This window comes from Manis pentadactyla, chromosome 1 (genome assembly GCF_030020395.1).
Source record: "Manis pentadactyla isolate mManPen7 chromosome 1, mManPen7.hap1, whole genome shotgun sequence".
In the NCBI taxonomy this organism is placed as follows: domain Eukaryota; kingdom Metazoa; phylum Chordata; class Mammalia; order Pholidota; family Manidae; genus Manis; species Manis pentadactyla.
In genome coordinates, this window is record NC_080019.1 from 212,770,659 (window position 1) to 212,789,525 (window position 18,867).

An 18,867-nucleotide genomic window follows, 5' to 3' on the forward strand; every position below is an offset into this window, starting at 1 on the left:
TTTAACTATGGAGTGGAAGCTAATACATTTGTGTAGTGAAACTAATACATTTTTCATTACTTAAATGCCTAGTAGATGGTTCCAGAGTTACTAATGAATTTACATGAGATCCTCTAAAGAACTTGGAAACAATTTAAATCATTTTCCAACAACTATGTTCACCTGCTCATGAAAAGCAATGATTGTAAGGGATTAGATATCATTTGTAGAGAGTAGGTAAGTGTTTCTATATCTACAGTTTCAACAGTGTCTAAACGTAATGGCACTTTAAGGTAGAAACATCTTGTTTTCACTGTATTACTTCACTCTGAGTATCCTATTTCTTCCGTTCATGTCCTGACAAGCGACAGAGCAGGTGCTTTTTTCTCTTCTTCTTCTCCTGCATTACCAGCAGGTAGATTTTTAGGTCAAGAGCTAAAGACCAAGTGACTTCCTGAACTAACCTCATGGCAACAAGCTTATAAACACAGTGCTTCTTTTTCTGCAAGCTGCAGACTACTGTGTTTAGACAATGCACTGGGTTTGTTTTTTCATGATTACATTGTTATCACTAATAGAAATAGAAAAGGTGTTCAGAAAAGTCCCTACACCTTATTAAAAAAAAAAGATATACTGAATTTTCACAATGGATTTAAAGCCTGAATGTCAAGTTTGGGTTTCTTATAAACATGAGAAACTCATGTGTTAATGGGCACAAAGTCCACCAAGCTGAAATCTTCACATTAGTATTGGAACAACATATTTGTTGATATCTCTGTGTACAGGAGCGGAATTTAGAGAAACAGCACCAAACTTAATAGTGAAGTCTGATAACAATACACCTTTCTGGGGAATAAAGATCAATTTTTTTGATGGATCCAATGACTAGCAAGCAGGCTGGTGCACTGATTGCTCTCTGCAACTGTGAAGAGGAAGGGCTGTTCACACAGTGTTCTATGTGAATAGTGCTCCAGGATCTGTGTAATATGACAGGTGGGTTACAGCTAAGACTTACATGACCAGATTCCTGTATACAAATGGCTGATGACTTCATTTCTTAAATCATTCTTTGGACTATGGAAACAACAAATGTAAAGAAGAATTAAAAAAAAAAGGCAAACTGAAGCAAATGGTAGGCACTTATAGTGTTAAATACACTTGTTATTAACTTGTAGTTTTTCAGCAACATCAACAAATACTGTGTATATAAGATAGAATAATTTGGTGGTTAAGAGCATTTTTGGTGTCTAAATCCTGGTTTGGGCAGAGTGACCTGGGAAAATTTACTAATTTCTTTGCTCCTTAACTTTAGCATTCTTAAATATATACCTTGTTCAGTGTCATGAGAATTATTACTTGCAAAGTGCATATAGCATAGTTGGCCCATAGTATGTGCTAATGAAACTTGAGATGTTACTATTATCACCACCATGTACAATGGTTTGGCATCACAGATACATTTAATTTATAGGAGTAATATCACACCCAATTTAATTTACAGGAGTAATATCACACCCAAAGAACTCATGGCATGATTCTGCTCAGAATGCCCTTAATGACTTTGTGCCCTCCAGTGAGCATGACAGGAGGGCATAAACGTGAAGCCCTTCGAATAAGTTTTAATTTCTACATGCCTCTCAGTGCTATGTTGAGTGTGATTGTGGTGTACAAAGGTGCATATTTTACATACAACATAGTTACTGAGGGTGAGAAGAGTACTTCATCTAATGCTCAACAGCAATTTCGTTCAGTGTTACAGGGAAATTCAAATGTTGTTGGATTTACTTAGAAGTAATGTATCAGTATCTAACACGGCCCTTTCTTAAGAAGTTCTGAAAAGTATTTTTGTCTCTGCACTGTTTTTAGAAATGACTCTCGGTAAGAGGCAACTGCACTGTGTGGGAAATGCACCTATAAGCACTAGGGGAATTAAGCAATTAATAAAATAGTTTCTGTCTTTTATGGGATTACAGATTAGAAGAGAAAGTAAATGTAATGCAGCTGAACAAGAATGAAATGAATTTTAAATACAGCACAAACTCTGGATCTGCGTATACTTGATTTGAATCGTATTTCTCCTAATGCATCTTTAGTTAACCTGACTTCAATCTGTCCACAGATTAAGAAAAAATTACAACCATTCAATTTTTATATATAAATCCCACAGTCTAGTGCCTGTAACCGTACCAAATAGATGATGAAGACACAAAAACCAGTATTAGTCAGATGGTGGAGATGAGTGACCCACCTCAGGCTCTGAACGACTGACAGGTCTTCTATAGTACATGGTATCTCTTAGGGAACACTTTGTTTCCACTGGATTATGTGTTGTTTTTAGTGTTGAATTTGTTTCCCTCTTAAAGTGCATATGAACATCCAGCTAATCTCTGGGGGTTACTAAAACATTGGTAAGGTTCACAGACAGATGCATTCTGCTAACTGCATTTTGCCATTACATAATAAATGAGGTCTTTCAAAACTAAGTATCCACCACAATAATCCATCACACTGTGCAGATTTTGAATTTAGAGTAACTCCTTGCCTTGTTTTTTTCTTTCTCCTAAGCTAATTTCTTGACCTAGTAACCTTCGCTTCCTAGCCTTCAATAATAACAAATGTAGAAATTAAGCATCAAACACAGACCTCGCTCTTGAAGAACACTGTCAAGACATAATTAATTTCTGAGAGGGATGAGAAACTCTGCCTGATAATACTACTACTCCCACATCTGCCAATATGGATGAGAACTGATAGGGATACAAAGAAAACCTTTGTACCTCGGTCACTCCATGATTGGAGGGTTGGTAAGATGGAAGTAAAATATACCATATTTTAATGAATTCAAAAGCATATTTGATACTACTTAATAAATCCTAGTGTTCCTAAGAGTTTATTAAACACATAACATACATATATTTTTATTTCTGTGAACACCTGGGTTGGGAATAACTAGAATCAAAGGTCTTTATTAGAAGAAAGAGAATCTAATACACAAGTCAAGCAGTGATAAAATGCTCTGGGAAAATGTGTTATTATAAAAATGTTTATTTTAAAATTACATGCTATATTAAGTCTGCCAGGGCTACCATAATAAAATATCACAAACTGCCTAGCTTATTCAGTAGAATTTATTTTCCCACAGTTCAAGAGGGTGGAAGTTCAAGATCAAGGTGTGCATAGGGTTGGTTTCTGGTGAGAGCATTCTCCTTGGCTTACGAATGACTGACCCCCTTTCCTCTCTGTCTTCACATGGCTATTCCTTTGTGTGTGCTTCCGTAGTGTCTCTTCTTCTTATAGGGACACTAATCCTACTGGGTTAGGGCTCTACCCTTTGGCAGTCACTGAACCTTAATCACCTCTTTAAGACCCTATCTTATCTAACACAATCATGTTAAGGTCTTTCACACTGGCAGAGGTGGGGATATGATTCAGTCTATAACAGATGCCTATTTTGGTTACATTTTCTTAAAACACAGTTTCATGAAAGTCACTGATAATCAACCAAGTTAAATTATTTTGAAGGTCTCTATTAGCAGTAAGTTGGACTCCCACTTTAGCAGTCACCATACTTTATGTGCCATAAAACTGGGGGATAGTTTCTCAGAAAAATTACAGAGTTAAAAAAAAAAAAACTTTCTGGTTTTGTCCAATTCCAAATCATTACAACTTAGAAAAAATATTTTGTGTTTTTTTAAATTTTTTGTAAATAAAACTTTCTGGCATGTCCAGTTCTGAATTATCACAAGATTCAGTTCTTTTAATACAGCAGTTACCACTCTACAAATCAGACATGGAACTACAAGTTGAAGGATGTTCAACTGATTTTTTGAGATTCATATCTGATTTCTTTCTAATTTGGGAGAATAGAGAGCCTTGTTCTCATTTCACTGACACTGATAAAGGCAACTGCGGGGGGAAAGATGACTTGATCATTGCCTACTGATGGTAATCAGAGAAATTTGGAAATCTTCTCTCAATAGTCACTTAGATCCGCACAAAACCACATCAGATACCATTGCATTTTGTTGGAGTGGAAAATATTCTCATGAATCAAACCTTTTAAGGACTTTTTCCCCACAAGATCAGAGCACTGTGGAATAGCAAAGGTGGTCTCCAGAGCCCTTTGTCTTCAGGCGCCTCCTCGCAAATGTGCAGCTGCAGCTTATCATCCCTGCTACTCTGTGTTCCTGATGATTGCTTCCTCTGCTGCCTTGTCAGTTTTCTTGTTACCCAAATGCCCCCTCATCTAAGCTATCACTCTGGAAAGAAGTTGAGAAACTAATTTTTGCTAAAAGGGATAAGTGACTCAAACCATCTTAGTATGCTGAGCTTTCCCAAGGCACTGGCATTTTAGCAGGGAGCACTGGGGGCAAAAGGGGATAAGCAAGTGCATGAGTGAAAACTCATGGAGTTTAAGACATGCAGAAGCTGAAGGAAAAGATACTTCCAGCTACAGAAGCCACTTCAGACACCTGTCAGGTTACACTGTGAAGCACATCTCTAATGTATTAGTACAGCAAAATGTCTCCTCCAGGATAATTCAACAATGACAGAAAACTTGACAACTACAACTTTTATGATCATTAAAAGATACTAGATGATGACAGAACAAAATACAAATCAGTATCTTCAATTAAAGTCTGCTAATATTATTTATTAATCTTACGATTCATTATATATTCATTTTAATTAGTAAACTGTGATGTCTTTGTGAAAATGAAGAACATTCACAATGGCTAACACACAGATGGAAAACAGACCCTGCTGGTAAACAGAGCCTACTGTTACCCTAAGGTCAGCAGATTAAAGAAATATGACTAAACATATTTAGGGAAAAATGACACCTTAATGAAATCATGTGCTAGGAAAAAACATAACTTGTAAGAAGACTTAGTAAGATCCAGGACAGAACTGTGTACCTCCCAGTTTAATGCAAAATACAGTTTTAACTATTGATGATGTGCAAACACTATGTAAAGAGCTTTACAATATTCAAATATGCAATATATACAGTTCTTGTCCTCAAAGTACAGTGACCGACATGTTCCAGCTGCTTGATTGGTACTGAAAGTCCTGCAGCCCATGAAAACCGCCAACCCCAGCCAATTAGGATGGCTGGATCCTCTGTCAATAGTATGTTCAGACTCGTATGTTCAGAAATTTGGCATAAACCAAATTATATGAGTCAATGAGCTGAGTAGGATCAAAGAATAGACCAAGTATTGACATATCCAATACTTAAGATTATAAAATGAAACACACCCTTGAATCACAACCAAGTGACATGGTATATTGAGAAGTGCATGGTAAATGTGAGAAGCCCAAACACACTGCCTGTTCCTTGTAACAAACTGTGTATCTCTCACATCTAGTACATTAAAGTAAAAAAGGGTGACACAGACTAAGTTACAGGTGAACCCCATAGGAACATGAAGGACTTATAAAGATTCTGTCTAAATAATCTGGGTAATCACAAACAATTTTAGGTTTTACTCACAGTAAAGCCATATATGAAAAATGTAAAAAGAGCCCTAAAGTCCAAGCGAGGACAACTTTTTCCACTTCTCTTCAGTCATTATATTCCCTCTTAAGTGACGCAAAAGGGTTTTATTAATCTATTTTACTGATACAAAAAGTAGAATATTTTTTTTTATGTAAGCCAGAAAGCACAATCATAAGGAAAAAGTTTAAGAGGCTCAATTATGTTAAAATTAAGTACTTCTGTTCACAAGACTAAATAAGTGAAAAAGCCAGCAACCAACTGGGAGACGTGAGAGATATCTATCTTCCCTCCTAAGCAAAGGATATTCCAAATATATACAGTCTCTTCAAACTGAGAAGAGTACAAACAATCCTGAAGGAAATGTCAAATGACTTGAACAGGCAATTCACAGAAGAGAACAGAATGGTCAGTAAGGACATGAAAATAAAAGCTGCAAATTTAAATTACACTGAGAGATCATTTCAAGCTCAAGAGACTGTCAAACATGTAAAAGTCTGACAATCAAGTGTTGGCAAGATTGTGAAAGAATTGGTACAATTAGACACTGCTGATAGGAAAGTAAATTAGAGCAATCTTTTGAAAAATAATTTTGAATTCTCTGGTGAGGGTGAGGATACTCTTGATTCAATGATTCTTCTTAGAATGGGATATAGCAGGGGACATTTATAACACAGTAATAGCATAACTTAATAGTAATAGCAAAAAAAAAAACTATCAACATTAAATGGACAATAAGTTGTGGTATATCCATTCAGAGAAAAATAACAGAAAAGAGAAAATATAGTAAAATAAATTATATCCAGTTACAACAGCATGGTTACATCACGTACAAAAAAGCCACAAGTTTTAATATGACTCCATTCATATGAAGCTTATATTTATTTGGAGATACATGTGATAAAACTATAAAAGCAAGCAATGGAATAATGAATAAAATTCAGGATAGTGGTTACATCTGAGGGGAGAAGAGACTGGGATCATAGAGAAACATTCTGAGAACTTCAAAGTTCACAATGTTTTCCTGGAACTGTCATTAGTATATATCGCTATTCTTTATACCTTACAGATACTGTATAACTATTCCTGTAAATTGATGCAATATTTACTGAAACTAATTTTAAAATGGAAATAACCTGATTATTTGATAAGACATCATATGAGATAGGTTCTGGGATGCTCTGAATCACAGAAATCTGCTTTTGTGGTATCCTGGGGAAGGTGCAGGACTATTAGGGTCTTGCTACATTTTTGAGGGATGAATATGGTGTGAGCCATAATTCTTATTAGGCATGTAATTATAGTATATGAAACAGTACTGGTGATTGCATATTAAGCACTCACCAAGTATTTACAATTCTTTAAGTATTCTGAATACTTTACTTCATTTAGCCTTCTCTGCAAACCTGTAAGATAGGTATCATTATCATTCCTATTTTTATAGATGAGGAAACTAGGGCTTAGGATAGCAAAATAATATACCCACATTACACGTCTAATGAAGTAGTGTACCTAAAATTGAGATCCAGTAATTCTAATTATTTAACCTTAATCACAATCACAATGCTCCTGTATAATACAAGTAAAGGTTAGAAGGGTGGCAGATCAGCACTGATTAGTCAGAAAGTCATGCCATGCTCCCGCATTAGCATCCAGGCTACAAGGTTTGATAAGTCAAAGGTAAAGGCATTACTCCCCTGATTAACTTTTGACATGGTAGATGCCGACTTGGGGCACCATGTATCATACTGAATATACCAAAGCACATGTTTGCCTTCTCAAACAGCTTTTAAAAATTTAATCCTTAAGAAACTAGAACTCATCTAACAATAAAGCAATATCTACCACAAGAGTCCATGGCTATTTTTGCACCATAGGTCCTTTTGATACTCTGGCAAAACTTATGGAATCTTTCTGAGAATATTTTTTTAGGCATAAAATAACAAACAGAATTACAAACAAAACCACTTTACTGAAATATGACTTAAAACCAGTATTTTAAACTTTTGTGATAATATGTGTTCCTTGTGGTGAGTGCAATAACTAATGGAATTTTCAAGTGGTGACTATCATAAACAATATTTTCAGATATTTGTAATAACTGTTAAAATGATACAAATAAATCAGTGATTTCTACTGGTGGTAAAGCCAAAGTCACTGACCACAATTCCATGATTCTTATCTATATTCATAGTTGAAGGAATTGCTAAATTTCAGTGAATGATTAATGAACATAGAATTGAGGATTTTTTTTTCCCTGCCCATGGGTCCTGGGTAAGAACCCGAGATACACTGTACCCTCCTTTGCTTCTCCAAGCTCATCTGCTTTTGATGTGGTTTTCCCGGTGAAGGTCACTGCTCTCCTAGGTACTGTTTCTTTCAGGCTGATACAGATACTATTGTTTTTCACTCTGTGTTCCCAAGCCCTATGATGTATCCGGGCTATCATATTACTGCAGAAGTTTCTACACTTGCTCTTTCACAAGCGAGCAGTTTTATGATTCATCATTCACACCACACAGCCCTCTCTCCTAATACATAAGTTTGACAAAAGGCAGAGCACTTTGGGAACTGGCATTCATCATGCTTGTTTGCACAAACCTGATTTATGTTTACCTTTCCCCCGACCTCCCCCACTTCCTTCTGTCTAGATTCCAGGAGGAAGCTCCAGAGTAACCACTAAGTATCATTGCAAACCTTGGTCAAATGGCCCTGTGGTAAGAGAAGGATTACTAGCACACCCCCAGAACATCTGTGCACTGATCCATAAAACTCAGAAATGATTGCAGAGCTTCAGAACGAGGAGATAAAGTGACAAAAATATATGGACCATGAATGGACAAAACAAGGGTATGTAAAATCAGGACTGAAAATATGAGAATAAAAAAGGAAATAAAAAGAGAATTCATCTCAAAAAAGTACCCTCAAAGAAGCTGATGTTCACTACTTACAGGCCCACCCAAAAATCATTGTTGAGTAAGGTGAAGATGAGGGGAGTTTGTCATATTTGGAGGAGCAGATAAATAACTTTCCACAATGCTTTGTACGATTTTACAAGGTGAAAAAAATTTGCTCTCCAAAATACAGCATGGATCTTTAATTTCACCCATTCCTTTGGAGGTAATTGTTTGAAAGCTATACAAAAATTATTTTTACTATATAGAATTATATATATATGTGTGTGTGTGTGTGTGTGTGTAAGTATAAAAGTAGAATTGACACTGGGCAAGAAACAAAAAAAAAAACAGATGCATGCCCCCATCATGCTTATCTGAGTCAATGTTCACACTAGGAGATCTAACTCTAAAGAAGGAGCTCTGATTTTGCAGTCAGAGTGCATGGGAACCAAATACTAGCTTTTTCACTACAGCTGCATGACTTTGGACAACGTACTGACCTCTCTGAGGTTCTGTTACTTCCTTTATAAATGAAAATATTAACACTTCCTCTTCTATAGTTGTTTTGGAATGGGCTATTTTAAGATAATGCATAAAAGGAATTTTGTCAGGGTCTAGCATATGTGAAAACATTCAATAAACAGTAATAATTTTGTTAAAAATAATTGCTCCAATATATTTTTTAAGTAACATATCTGACAATGGGTTAGCATACAAAATATATAAAGAATTCACACATCTCAACACTCAAAAAGCAAATAACCCAATTAAAAAATGGGCAGAGGATATGAAGAGACAGTTTTCCAAAGAAGAAATTCACATGGCCAACAGGCACATGAAAAGATGCTCCACATTGCTAATTATCAGGGAAATGCAAATTAAAACCACAATGAGATATCACCTCACACCAGTAAGGATGGCCAACATAGAAAAGACTAGGAACAACAAATGCTGGAGAGGATGTGGAGAAAGGGGAACCCTCCAACACTGCTGGTGGGAATGTAAACTAGTTCAACCATTGTAGAAAGCAGTATGGAAGTTCCTCAAAAAAACTAAAAATAGAAATACCATTTGACCCAGGAATCCCATTCCTTGGAATTTATCCAAAGAATACAACTTCTCAGATTCAAAAAGACATATGCACCCCTATGTTTATCACAGCACTTTTAAAAATAGCCAAGATATGGAAGCAACCTAAGTGTTCATCAGTAGATGAATGGATACAGAAGAAGTGGTACATATACACAATGGAATACTATTCAGCCATAATAAAGAAACAAATCCTACCATTTGCAACAACACGGATGGAGCTGGAGGACATTATGCTCAGTGAAATAAGCCAGGCAGAGAAAGGCAAGTGTCAAATGATTTCCCTCATTTGTGGGGTATAACAATGAAGCAAAACTGAAGGAACAAAATAGCAGCAGACTCAGAGACTCCAAGAAGGAACTAGTGGTTACCAAAGGGGAGGGGTGTGGGAGGGCCGGTCGGAGGGAGGGAGTTGGGGCTTGAGGATTACTATGATTAGTACACATGGTTGTGGTGGATCATGGGGAGAACAGTGTAGCACAGAGAAGGCACATAGTGGATCTCTGGCAACTTGATGCACTGATGGACAGTGACTGCATTGGGGTATGGGTGGGGACCTGATAATATGGGTAAATGTAGTAACCACATTGTTTTTTCATGTGAAACCTTCGTAAGAGTGTATATCAATAATACTTTAATAAAAAATTAAAAAATAAAATATAAAAGTAAAATAAAATAAATAAGTCTGGGGATATAATGTACAGTATGGTTAATAATATTGCAGTACATATTTGAAAGGTACTAAGAGAGCAGATCTCAAAAATTAATATCACAAGAAAAAAATTGTGATTATATATGGTGATAGATGTTAATTAGACTTACTGCGGCGGTTATTTTATAATATGTATAAACATCAAATCACTATGTCACCTGCAACTAATGTATGTCTATTACTTTTCAATAAAAAGTTAAATTAAAATACTAAAAATAAATGAATAAATAAAATGCACTTCCATAGCTATGGTGAGTACAGAACACACAGTAAAAAGCTAGGTCTTGAGACCACAAAGCAAAAGGCAGTCACAGAGCCAAGAGTGAACTTAGAGAAAGGGGATATTTTCCTAACAATTGTTGCACAGACGAAACTGTAAGTGCTTCAGTATTCCCTCTGACAAAGGATCCCTTAATGTGAACCTCATGCGTTGAAACACACAGCCAGGCTGTGATGTTACAGAGCAAAATGAGTCTGGATATACAGAAGCAACATAATAAATCAGGAGGAATAAGTCCCATGGAGGGCACATAAAGGGTGGGGACAGGACATCCACCGTTTGATAAGTCTGAATGTATCCAAATAGGAATCATTCTTCTGGCTGCACTTGCATAACGTTTTCATAAATTCTTTGCAAAAGGAGAATTTATCATAGCCCAGTGAAAAATGTTGCCTATAACGAGTTAAATGCATATAAATTGTATTTAGTTCTCACTCCATGAGATTCATTAAGTCATTCTCCACTTAGGATTTTTATGTTTTTAATATAATATGAGTTAAAGACTCCCCAGGTGTTTTCACAGTTACTGAAACGGTAAAATGCATCTGAGAATTACAATCAAAATAGGCAGAACAAAATGTTCCCTTCCAGAATGTTCTTAGGTAGTCTCAGGTGAGTTCCCATTTCTGTTATACTTTTACATGCAATGGCAATGAAGAGGAGGAGGGGTGGAGGAGAACGGGATCTTGCTGGCATTTATTGAGAACATTCTATGTGTCCAACAACATGCCAAGATTTCTGCAGTATTCTTTTATTTAATCTTCCAAGCAGCCTTAGATGGCAGGTGTTATTTTTATTATTTCACTTCATAGAGGTTGTAATTATGATTCAGTGAGGATCAGTGCTGAACCATGTTCAAAAATATATTTTCTAGATTTCAAGTCTTTCTTATTTCATGTTTAGGTTTTTTTTCTCTTAAAACATATAGTATCCTTTTGTCAAACATCCCCGAAAGGGACCCAAAAAGATAAAATCATGCCTAACTAATTTTTAACAGAGATGATCCAGAGTTTGAGTGCCTTGTTTCAAAGGAGAATAATGATGTGGGGCTTATAGAGGTGAGTGATGCATATATTTCTCTGTAAGGTTTCAGATTTTCTAAAACCCAACTTCTCCGCAGAAGGGCATTCTTGTATAAACAGGTTTTTCACTTAAATCCAAGCAATTATAAAGGATTAAACTCAACTGGTAGCAACATTTATTTTAAATAGGTGAATTGTTTATCAGAAAAAAGGTACAGGGTCCCAGATGTTCTTATAACTTAAGATTTTCTAAGTTCTTATAACTTAAGATGTTCTTATGCCAGATCATCTATAACTTAAGATTTCCATGGGTGCTTAATAAATGAATAACCATCTTATATTCAAAACCACTTTCTGTATCACCAGAGTAGCTCAGCTGAAGTTGTATTAGGCAAAAAGTAAACCCTGACATATACTGTGGCATTGCCCTGCTTTCAATTATTCAATCTAATTATAGCCAAATGAATGACTGGCTTACCTCCAATTTTCAAAGCTTTCCAGGAATTGGAACAGACATGTTACTACTCAAGAGCACATCTGGAGACACACTCTTATTTATGCTGGAAAAGAAAAAACTCCTGGTACAGAACAAGAACACAGCCTCTATCATAGGAACAAGAGTCCAAAATGGAAAGGGTTACACTCCTAAGCTCTGAGTGTGGAGAAAACAAAGCCCCAGCAAAGGCTTTGCAGTGCCTTGTGGACGGAGAAGATGTGTGTAAGCAGCAGCCCCTCTGGTGAGCAGTCTGTACTGGGCTGTTAGCATGTGTGATCAGTAAAAACACATTCAAGGAAAAGGTGCTTCCTTCTTCCCTCATGTTCTTCATGAGGTAAATAGGAAGCCTTTTCTGTAAGGATATAAAAAAAGTCCTTAAATGTGCTCTGATACCCTAGAACCAGGTTCAACAAGACCTGCCCTTTTTCATTACTTAACCACATAGTTCTGCTGTCAATTGTTTTACAACTGTGACCGAAACTGCTCCTGACATTTGAAAGACTAAGAGATAATAGAAAATAAAGGTATATAGGATGCTGCAAATATTTTCCCAAAAGGTGAACAGTAGAATGTTCTTTATTCCAGAAGCTATTTGTTTGAAAATATTTACCCCCAGTGTGGTTTCTGTGTTGTATCTGAGCCTATGAATCAGTGTATATTGCCATGAGGGGAAGACCCACATTGGTGGGTTTAATCGCCTACTGCTGGTAGCCAAAGCCCAAGAACAGAATGGCACTTAAGACAAATAAAAAACTCCAGAGACCAAGCAATGTCTGAAATAAGAGGGTTTATTCAGCCTTTACAGATGTTAGCCAGTTAAGGACTGAGTCCTGGGATGGGAAATTTCTGCTTCAACAGCAGCAAGGAAGTTAACGGAAACAACTTGTCCCCCAGGCTCAAGAAACAGGGCACATTTATGAGGGGTCTCAAGGGAAGAAAGTTTGTTAAATCCACAGTGGCTACAGGTTAGGAAGGTAGGTTAACATGAAGTGGGGAAAGTCCTGAGACAGATGGTTAGTCCAGAGAGAAGACTCATGGATTGGTTACTGATGAGGGTCAGACACCATGCCTAATGGGGATGCAGTGGTTCTCCGGACCTTCTAGAAGCTTATTGAAATGATTTCATCCAGGAACGGGGGATTCCTGGTGAGCTACAGCCTGCAGCTCTTGACAGATGACCTTTCCCAGTCTCTCTCTCTCATTCTCTGACCCTTATGTTGCTTAATTCATGACATCTCGGATTCTTTTCGTTATTACATTATCATATTGACCTTGAAGACAACTCTTTGGAGTAAATATTATATCTTCCTTTATTTTTTACTCTTGCATATATTTAATATGCATTTCTGAGGGGACAGAGAGTTATCCTAAATGATACTAAAGATACAGTGATAAAAAGATGTGGTCCCTATTGCTAAGGAGCTTACAGTATATAGAGAGAAATTCAGGTCAACAGAAACTCCCAGGTAATGTGGTAAGGGCTACCACTTTGTTATTTTGAAGACATGAAGGGACACTCCAGGTCAGCCAAGGAGTACCTTTCCTATTTTTATGGATAACAGGTTCAATGAGCCTAAATACTTCCCCAAGTCCCTGCAACTGCGTTAGAAGAGTTATCATTTCTAACCCAAGTCTCAGATTCTAAATTCACTATTCTTTGCATACTAGGATGCCAATATGCAATATCCCACACTTTTTGAAATATTTCACACTTTTTAAAGTAGTATTTCATAGTGAATGCTTATTTTTCTTATTAGATTGGGTCTACCACATTGAAACTTTATTAGGTCTTAATTGATATTAAGCCACTGAGGCCATATGATAACTACTAATGTTGATAATAAAAACTTCCAGCAGAAGATAATACGTAAGAGTAAAAATTCCAGTCTGACTACCTACATTCATCATCCCAGCCCTGCTACTTAGTATTTGGGGCAAACTATTTAATTTCTCCATGTCTCAGTTTGAAGTTTATGGAATAAGCCAATATAAAAGCCTGTTCTGTAGGTGGTTATAAATATTAAATGAAAGAATATATATATTCTTCCACGTATATATATATATACATACATACATACATGCATAGATGTATGGATTAGAATAGTTCCTGGAACCTAAATAGTGATGGCTGGTATTATTATCATTTACTGTTTCTATTCAGGAAACCCAATTCTTATAATTTGAAAATCAAAAATAATTTCAGGTAATTGTTCAATGTGACACATATTTTTGATAGACACCCTTATCTAAATCTCAAATACAAATGTTCGCCCATATCTAAGCAACTCTTTGAAAATGACATTATCTCAACAGAGATGATAACTGAGAAGAAATAAGAACATTACAATTATGAAAGTCCATTTGTATTCCTTGGATTGACCATAACAAAATGCTTCAAAAAATAATAATAATAAGGCTAGCCCAAAGAAGTAGAATTCTTAATTTCTGACCAAAGAATAGAGCCACAGAATAATTTGTGGTATGTAAATATTGTTTAAGGAATAATTAATCCTAATCCTTGATTTATCCTGTCTAGAAGCCTGCTTTTGATATTAACTTTAGCCAACTCAGAAATATTTTAGGACTACAAGAATAGGCATATCAAACCTTTACAGATCATTCTTAAAGGCTAGGTATATCCTAGCTTACCCCACTTGCTAATTTTGACACCAGCATGGTCAAATTTGTTGAAACCTCAAAATTTCATTTATTCAAATTATATTTTGGTGATTGCAAAACTTTATACATTTACTAAAATGTCTTCAATTTCACTATCAACATAAGTGAATTTTATGGCATGTAAATTATGGTTCAATAAAGGTGCTTTAAACATTCACTTACCCTTTCAGCAGGTTTTTAAAAAAAATGTAGATGAAATTTAGTCATAACTCCAAATTCATTATTTTGGGTGAAATAGCCCATTAACTTGATTCTGTTGTCTTAATCCAAGGGCAATCTCAAAGATTTAGTTAAGAGGGGGGCTTTTAAAAATGCAAAGTGTTTTAAGACATTGAAATCCCTTTACCTAACTCAGAACAGATAGAGGCTTTAAATATGTGCAGATGTGAAAATGATCTGGGGGAATTTAGACACAAACAGATTAAAGATTCTCTCATATCATCTCTGACACCTGCAAGGTTTAATTAAGCTGAAAGTCACCAACTTTTGCTCAAAATGTTGACTAGTGGCTTGTTAATTAGTTGCTTTTCTCATTGATTAGCAACTTATGCAATACCCTGTTATAAATGGCTATAATGCTTGCCTTGTTTCAGAACTTAATTAATATGATATAGACAATTTAACAATTGTGTCCTCATTTGATTTACAAAGCAAAAGTAGAGCATTTTATTATTAACCCAAAATAGTGATGTATAAAAACACATTTTCAGAACAAGGCAAAGTTGATAGAGCATAACTTTCTCTGTTTTTCACGTAAATTTTGATAAAATGAGCCATCATGGCTTATTATAAGCAATCAATTAATTTCCCAGAAATCATGCTGTCAACAAATTTTCAAGACAAATATTTCAATATATATAAGAACCCATCAGTTTTCAGGTGTCCAAATTATACTTTAGATTGCTCTGTGGAATTAATTAAAATAATTGTCTGGGCACTTCTCTTTTTTATATGCAGATGACTCTCAAATCTATCTCCAGACCTATTCTCTTCCTGGAACTCTAGGTTGATGTATCCAACTGCTTACTTAAACATCTCTAAGAGGGTGTCCAACAGGTATCTCTAACTCAGTAGGGCCAAAACAGAACTCTTGGTACAGCCTGCCACTTTCCCCCAACCCTCCCACTTCCTACCCATCTCAGAGAACAAGTCCTCCATCTGCTCTGGCTTAAGCCTGATTTCTAGAAGGTATCCCACTTCTCTCATTTTCCCACTTCTCATATCCTGTCTCCAAAACATGTCGTATCTGTACATATTTTGTACAGTTCCCCACCACTACCCTGATCGTACCCAACAACAGCTGTCACCTGGGAAATAGTCTCCCAACAGCACTTCTGTGGCTTCCCTACAGTACTGTCCCTGTACCTCACACAGGGTCTTACCTTGTCCCTTTTCAATGTGGAGCCTTACAGTGGCTTGCCATTGTATCTGGAATAAATACTAATCTTTTTACATTTGATGAGACCCCCACATCATCTGGTCCTGCACATTGACCTGACTTTATCTCTTCCTCCCCTCTGCTTGCTCCCTCTGAAGCTCATTCTCACCTGAGGGTATTTGCACCAGCTATTCCCAATGCTTAGTTTGTACTTCCCTGGAGTTTTCACAGGCTGCCTCCTTGCTTTCCTTTTCTTATCAGATTTCAGCTTAAACGCCTCTTTCTCAGAGAGGACTTCCCTGACCACTTAAAATAGCCACCCACTTGATGCTATCACAGTGCTTTTCACTATCTCGCTTCTTACTCTTGCTTTACTTTTGTTTTCTGGTTGAACTATCTGGTAACCTTCTTCTCTTTCCACAGGAGAATGCAAATTCTATGAGAATAGGGTACCTTATCTATCTCATTCTTTTAATTTTAAATGGAATGCTTCATGAACTGTGTCATCCTCGGGCAGGCCATGCTAATCTCTGTATTGTTTCTATTTTGGCATACATACTGCAGAAGTGAGCACATCTGACTCATTCTTTATCCAAGAGTGGTGAGCACCAAGAAGATGCTCAGTATTTTTTTGGTTGAATATCTGATGTCTGGATAGATTTGGTGAGGTTTATACAACATGGGGCTATTCTACAGTGGTTTTCTTTTCAAAAATAAACACATAAACATGTATGTTGTTAAACAAACTTTTACAACAGCAAATGAGGCTCTCTACTCATGTCAAGAGGAATGCTTATGATACACCCAATAAGGAAAAGTGGTTAACTAAGGCAAATACTGATATCACAGTTGATTCTCATCATATGAATGGATTATATTCTAATACCAATGCTAAGGCAAAATTCTGTATTAGAATTATCATCACAAAAAAGCCATTATTACCCATGAAGTACAATGTACCTGGTCTTTTGTATACACCTTACAGTAATATGAATGTATGAATGTGAAATAGAAGTAATGCTTTACAATATATTAGATGAATAAATATGTTGCAGAACCTATTTGCCTGCTTGACCACTGTTTGCTGCTTCTCCTCTTTTCTAACAGAATCCAGTATTTTCCTGGGGTCGGCCCTATGCATCAGAGACTATGGGTCCATTCTCAAGCTAATGGTTGAATTATAGCTGATCTAAGCTAATTTTCATGGTACCATTTTCTTTGCCAGGGACTGGTTTGGGAATGTGATGCATTGCTGACCAACAAGAAGTGAAGATAACAGTCTGCGGGAGCTCCTGGGGAAAAGAGCCATTACTAATAAAATCTAGGAGAAGAAACAGGACTTTTTCCACTGGATGTCAAATCTCCATATGAGCTTAGAACCAGAGCAGCTGTGTTAAGGGAAAACTAAGTTGCCACTCTTTGAGTGATAAGAGCAAATCCATGGGGAAAAAAACACAAACCTTAGATCACTGCTGATGCCACTGTGCTACTTATTTGCAGTCACAGCCTTCTGTTCCAATACAGAACATATTCTTTTAGAATATTGCACCTTTAAATACAATGCTCATGTCCACCTCCCCTAAGAGGCTTCCTCTGGTCATACATGAAATGACATGATATCTACTAAGGGACCAGCTGATTCACTTATTCTATCTCAAGGTCACTCGGTTAGCGCTCTTTGGGTGAACTAGCACGAGGAATCCCTCATGCTCTTCCAATTGTTATTCTCTCATCCTTTCCTTTCATTTAAGTTTGCATAGTTGAATTTTACTAAATTAAATGCCTACATGTTGGCATAATACTCTATTTTCATCTGTAATAAAGACATCATAAAGCACATGTTGATTTCTTTTAACAGTAATAAGAAAGGTAGCTTATGACATGAAGTCCCTAATTCAAATAATTTATAAAATATATTTTATCTACATCACTCTAGCTGGCTGAAAGCAATATCTTCCTCATTGAATTCCCTTATCAATAATGATGTTTCCTACTTTGTGAAACTCACATTAATATATGTCATATTTTACTTTAAAACTGCTGCGAAGGCAACCATGTGTGCTCCAACTCAAAAACAAATAATATACTTTTGGTTATATTAAATTGAAAAGTAGAGTTCAGTGAAAAACATTATAAGAGTGTTAGCCATTAAAATATGTTATCTTCTGGGCATATTTAGTAAGAATTGCTGTAGAATGAAGCTTTCTAATATCCAACCTTCTCTGTAGCCTAAATTAGACCAGGACACTGAGCACTTCATCACACCGTAAGTTCGCTATGCTTAAAAGGAAAACTAATATGACATTAAGAAACATAATTAAAATATTTAGAGCCATCTGTATAAGAGATGCCATGGGACAGTCTATTACACAACAGAGCATTAAAACATCTTAGCCAGTCTCCTCAACAGCATGTATTTCCTAAATGTTTAAGACAGCTTCTTAAAAACATGTTGTCTTCTCCCTCTGTCTCCTCTGCCCTTGCCCCCACTTGCCCTTCCCTCTGCCTCCAGGATCCTTCTCATTCTATATTCCACCAACTAATTAGGAGTTAAAAACAAAGTACAAGCCAGGTGGGTACTAGGTAGCCCAGGGGAGAAAGGGACAGAGGGTGTGAGAGTATCCAAATCCCATTTCTATTCAGAGTTCACAAAGTGGATTCCTGCAACAGCTGTCCCAAGTAGATCCTATCACCCATTCTGGAAATGGGGAAATCCAGATGCGGAAGTACAGTGACTTTCCCAAGGCCATATAGCTACTTACATTCACAGCTATGTATGCATTCACTTCATTACATTCAAATCAACACATACTGAAAATCTGTTATGAACTAAGG

The 18,867-nt window shown here is 36.4% G+C and overlaps 1 protein-coding gene and 1 non-coding gene across 5 annotated transcripts in view; both read right to left on the reverse strand.

Moving 5' to 3' along the window:
• Positions 1 to 18,867, reverse strand: part of CNTN4 (contactin 4) — a 979,742-nt gene that overhangs the window by 428,270 nt on the left and 532,605 nt on the right. The gene's annotated exons all lie outside the window — the stretch shown is intronic.
• Positions 16,505 to 16,606, reverse strand: LOC118908700 (U6 spliceosomal RNA). Its single transcript, XR_005023303.1, has one exon. It is a non-coding gene; the product is annotated as a U6 spliceosomal RNA (small nuclear RNA).